Source organism: Saccopteryx leptura, chromosome 6 (genome assembly GCF_036850995.1).
Source record: "Saccopteryx leptura isolate mSacLep1 chromosome 6, mSacLep1_pri_phased_curated, whole genome shotgun sequence".
In the NCBI taxonomy this organism is placed as follows: Eukaryota; Metazoa; Chordata; class Mammalia; order Chiroptera; family Emballonuridae; genus Saccopteryx; species Saccopteryx leptura.
In genome coordinates this window covers 145,802,394-145,807,888 of record NC_089508.1, presented here as the reverse complement: position 1 = coordinate 145,807,888, position 5,495 = coordinate 145,802,394, and the positions used below count along the sequence as shown (strand labels likewise).

At 46.5% G+C, this 5,495-nt stretch overlaps 1 pseudogene; it reads left to right on the top strand.

The window, feature by feature from the left end:
- The first annotated feature begins 1,808 nt into the window (after positions 1-1,808).
- Positions 1,809-2,551, top strand: LOC136377189 (cystatin-C pseudogene; annotated as a pseudogene).
- Positions 2,552-5,495: the final 2,944 nt, after the last annotated feature.

Below are 5,495 nucleotides of genomic sequence, written 5' to 3'. Positions count from 1 at the left end.
CTGCCCCAGGCGGTAGAGTGGCTCTGGTCGCAACAGAGCAACGCCCTGGAGGGGCAGAGCATCGCCCCCTGGTGGGCAGAGCGTCGCCCCCTGGTGGGCGTGCCAGGTTGATCCCGGTTGGGCGCATGCGGGAGTCTGTCTGACTGTCTCTCCCCGTTTCCAGCTTCAGAAAAATACAGGGGGAAAAAAAAAAAAAGAAAAAAAAAAGCTAAGGGCCCACCAGTTCTTGGCTCCATTGTTTCATTACCGTCTGTCTGTCCGAATCAAATGCAAACCCGCATGGGCCAGGCGGCTGTGATGTTGGCCATGGCTACTGGCTTTACAGTCCCCATGTGACTTGCATCCAGAGGAGCAATGGGTGGCAGCTTATCCTGGGCTACCCCCCTGAACCTGTCTCCAGGTCCCTTTTTCTGACTTCCCAGATGTTGGGCAGATAAAATGTATTATGCTCACTTTGTTAAAAATGGCGCTGCCCACGTGAGGCCGTCGCCCAGGTGATATTAATGTGTGTTGAGAATCCTTGTAGCCTGGGGCTTGGTTTTGGGATTAAGCCTTTCCCACCCTTTTTGATGTGGGGTGGTACAATCCAATCTTGCCTGGGAGAAGTGACTTTAGACTTCCCTATTTTGTATATTGGATTAGAGGTTGTGAAGCTACAATATAAAATGGAGGCAGAACGAGAGTTTGCTCTCTTGGTTCCTGGGATGATTAGCATGAGAGAGCAGAGGGAGCAGAGCAGAGAGCAGAGAGAGGCCATGTGGATGTGGCCAGGAGAAGCAGCCAAGATGGCGGAGTGCTGAGTGAGATGCCAGTTTGTGTAGTGTTTGTATCTGAGATAAGGAAGGAGATGGGGAACTGAGGAGAATAAGTCTAGTGAGCTAGAAACCTTTGATTCTAGGAAACTCGGATAAGTCAGTAGCTTTGTGAGCACTGCATGTGAGTGGGTTTTGGAGCCCAGTGTGTGTTTTTACTTGCCCGCCGGGTGCAAGCTATAATTAAAGACTATGGCCCACCAGTTTGTGGTTCCGTTGTTTCTTTACCGACTGTCCGAATCCAATGCGAACCTGCATAGGCCAGAAGGCTGCTTTGATAGTGGTGGCCCTGGCCCCGGCTCCTGGCTCTACACCCGAGTAAGCTTTTTTCCCCATAATATTTCTAGGTTCTTTCCTGTTGCTTCTTCTATTCTAAGTTCTCCTTTGTTTCACTGTCCCTAGCTTTAAGAAACATTTAAAAAAAATAAAATTTATAAAGAGATAAAGTATTAGTTATAATGACATACAATACCTTGATCTGAGATTAAAGTTATTCTTCGCATCACAGTATCCACCAATAAGGATATCTTCACTAAGGAATGTGAAGGTTCATGTGCCTAATGTTTCAAAAGAAAGGCCAATATTCAACATATCAGAGTAGGGAGTAAGAAAGGAAGTTGAAAAAATGGGAGAACAATCCATCTTGAGAGCTGAAAATGCAGTTGTTTTATGCATCAAGGGAAGACTAATGGGTGAGGCAGCCTTGGGTGGGGCCTGCAGCCAGGAAAGGGATCCAAGGACAAGGGTGAAATTTTTAACTCCCTCTGGTCCTGGAGATCCCTGCAGATTGGAGTCTGGTTCTTGGAGTCATTATTTTGTGCACTTTTCCCTACCTCTTTACTAACAAAGGGGCTGCTTAAGCCTCAAGCAGAATTCCTCTAGTTAATTGCCTATCTATAGCAAGAGCTATTAGCCTGAAGGCCATTTCTCTGTCATAGGCTTTCAGTAAAAACTTACAAATACAAAAAAGGAGGAGCAGAGGGCGGGGCGGGCAGAGGCAGGGCAGGCAGGGGATAAAAGGCTCAGTGGGCCTGTGGTGTGGCCAAGGGATCGCGCCCCTTGTCTTCTCTGTGCCCGTCCTAGCTCCTGTCCATGGATCCAACCATGGCTGGTGTCCTGCGCGCCCCGCTGCTCCTGCTGGCGGCCCTGGCCCTGGCCTTGGCCCTGGCCGTGAGCCCCGCGGCCGGAGCGAGCCCTGGCAAGGCCCCCTTGCTCGGCGGCCTGACAGAAGCGGACATGGAGAAGGAGGGCGTGCAGCAGGCGCTCAAGTTCGCCCTGAGCGAGTACAACAAGGCGAGCAACGACGCCTTCCACAGCCGCGCCATGCGGGTGGTGCGCGCCCGCAAACAGATCATGGCTGGGTTGAAGTACTATTTGGATGTGGAAGTCGTCGAACCACATGTACCAAGTCCCAGCCCAACTTGGACAAGTGTCCCTTCCATGACCAGCCACACCTGAGGAAGAAAGCACTCCGCTCTTTCCAGATCTACACTGTCCCCTGGATGAACAAGACAGCATGGACGCATAGAGAACGTGACACAGGCTGGGCCGCACTCACTGCCTCCCACTCACACCCGCCACCCTGGCGGAGTCCCTCAGTGCGTGGGCCCAGAAGACAAACAGGAGGCATCTTGAGCATCATCAGAACAGCTGGTTGTGCTAACTGGCTCCTTTCTTTAGTTGCTTTGTGGATGCACCTGTCGCTGGTCTGCGTGTGCTGCTCCTCCTTTATGCAATAAAAAGTAACATCAGCTAAAAAAAATAAACTTACAAATACAAAAACTTTTTTTTTTTTTTTTTTTGCATTTTTCTGAAGCTGGAAACAGGGAGAGACAGTCAGACAGACTCCCGCATGCGCCCGACTGGGATCCACCCAGCACGCCCACCATGGGGCGATGCTCTGCCCACCAGGGGGCGATGCTCTGCCCCTCCGGGGCGTTGCCATGTTGCAACCAGAGCTACTCTAGCGCCTGAGGCAGAGGCCACAGAGCCATCCCCAGCGCCCGGGCCATCTTTGCTCCAATGGAGCCTTGGCTGCGGGAGGGGAAGAGAGAGACAGGAAGGCGCGGCAGAGGGGCGGAGAAGCAAATGGGCGCTTCTCCTGTGTGCCCTGGCTGGGAATCGAACCCGGGTCCTCCGCACGCTAGGCCGACCAAATACAAAAACTTTTAAAGTAAGGTTTAGCCAAAAGCAGACTTCAGAGTTTATGCCCTATAGAGGGGGAAAAGTGGCTCAAGCGCTTTCTTTCTTTCTTTCTTTTTTTTTTTTTTCGTTAGAGAGGTCAGAGAGAGGGACAGACAGGGACAGACAGACAGGACGGAGAGAGAATGGAAGCATCAATCATCAGTTTCTTGCTGCGAGACCCTAGTTGTTCATTGATTGCTCTCTCATATGTGCCTTGACCGGAGGCCTTCAGCAGACCGAACAACCCCTTGCTTGAGCCAGCGACCTTGGGTCCAAGCCAGTGAGCTTTCTGCTTAAACCAGATGAGCCCGCGCTCAAACTGGCGACCTTGGGGTCTCGAACCTGGGTCCTCGGCATCCCAGTCCGACACTCTATCCACTGCGCCACCGCCTGGTCAGTCACAAGCTCTTTCAAGAGCTCATATTTTGGGTAGGGGAAGCCTTTTTTTTTTTAATGTAGGTTTATTGTTATTCCTGTATTGTGAGGCCAACAGATAAGGAGACAATGGCCATTGAAAAGACTGTTACTCCCAATTCCCAAGAGAAATAGGCACACCATACCACTCGGCCACATGGGAGAATACAGGCGTCCAAGGGAGTAAGAGGAAAATGTGGAAGGTATTATTTTTTCTTTTTTTTTCTTTTAGACTTTATTCATTTTAGAGAGGAGAGAGAGAGGGAAAAAAAGAGAGAAAGGAGGAGGAGCAGGAAGCATCAACATGTGCCTTGACCAGGCAAGCCCAGGGTTTCGAACCAGTGATCTCAGTGTTCCAGGCCTATGCTTTATCCACTGCGCCACCACAGGTCAGGCCTGACTTATTGATTGATTTTAGAATAAAAGGAAAGGAGAGAGAGAAACATCAATCCGCTGCTCCACCCACCAATGCATTCACCAGCTGCCTCCTGCATGTGTCCCCCCCACTGGGGCGGGGACTTAATGCAATCCAGCAACCTTGGCTTATCAGGATGATGCTCTAAGCCAGCTGTGCTAGAGGGGAAGCTTTTTCATTTCCTTGAGGGGCGCTGGCTGGCTGGCTCCGTTGGTTAGAGCATCATCCTGAAGCACAGAGGTTGCTGGTTCAGTGTTCTGTCAGGGCTATCAATACAAGAACAGATAAATGTTTCTCTCCCTTCTTGCTCACTAAAATCAATCAATTTTAAAAAAGACTTCGTGAAGGGACTTAGACATAAATATCTCAGATTTTAATCTTCAACATTTAGGTAAATTCCATGGATTTTTTTTTTCTTTTTGCAAAGAAATTTAATATTGGAATTTATATTTTCAATTTTGGGGCATCAAGAGTCTCTACTGAAAAAAATTAAGGAGGAAGAAAATAAAGATATGCAGAATTGCATGGACACGGTTGAATTCTATTTTAGATCACTTTATTAATCTCTGAAGGATGATGATACATTCAAATCCTGTCCTTTTTCCTTGGGGGAAATTCTGGCATTTTGTTGGCCCTCTGAATTATTTTAAAAAATATAAGGTCTACCGGAAAGTTCTGTCCGTTTCTATCACAAGTTTTGGCACGTAAGCATGTTTATTTGGCGCATGTGTGCCTATTTTTATCACTTAATGTATACATACTGATGTAGCAAATTAACTAAAACAAAGTTGATTCACGTTAGTCTTATGTGTGAAGCGATAGTGTACCCATGGCTACTGATAAAGTTCATTTACACCACTGTAATTTTTACGAATTTGAACAAGGAAGAAATGCTACAGAAGCATATCTGTTGCATCCACCATATTCCCTGGACTTAGCACCCTCCGACTATCACTTGATTTTGTCCTTACAAAATTTTTTGAAGGGCAAAAATTCAAAAATGAAGAAGATATCAAACAAGCACTGGTTCAATTTTTTGCATCAAAAGATAAAACATTTTTCAAAAATGGGATATACAAATTGCCCTCACGCTGGCAAGAAATTATTAATAATAATAGCAATTATATTATTTAATAAAGTTTATTGACGGTAAGAAAAATTTGTATTTTGTTTTATTCCAAAAACGGACAGAACTTTCCGGTAGACCTTATATATATGTTGGATTACTATGTAAAGTTTTTTTGTTTTAGATTTTTATTTATTGATTTTTGAAGAGAAGGATAAACAGAGAGTGAAAGAGAGAGAAAGAGAAAGAGAGGAGAGAAGCAGGAAGCATCTACTTGTAGTAGTTTCTTCCTGTAAGTGCCTTGACCAGGCAAGCCCAGGGATTAGAACCAGCAACCTCAGTGTTCCAGGTCAATGCTTTATCCACTGTGCCACCACAGGTCAGGCTGATTACTATTTGTGAATACAAAAGTAAAACTTTGATCACATGGTAGGGAGGACTATTTTATAATCAACTCACTTCAAGGATTCAAACAGATGTCAACGTAAGTAATTAAGTAATGTTCAAACCTGTCAGGCAGGATAGTAAGGCAGGGAAATGGGGAAGAATGCAAGTAGAATGGGGAAACTGAGACAAATAGCTGGATAGACTGTGTTATAAAGTA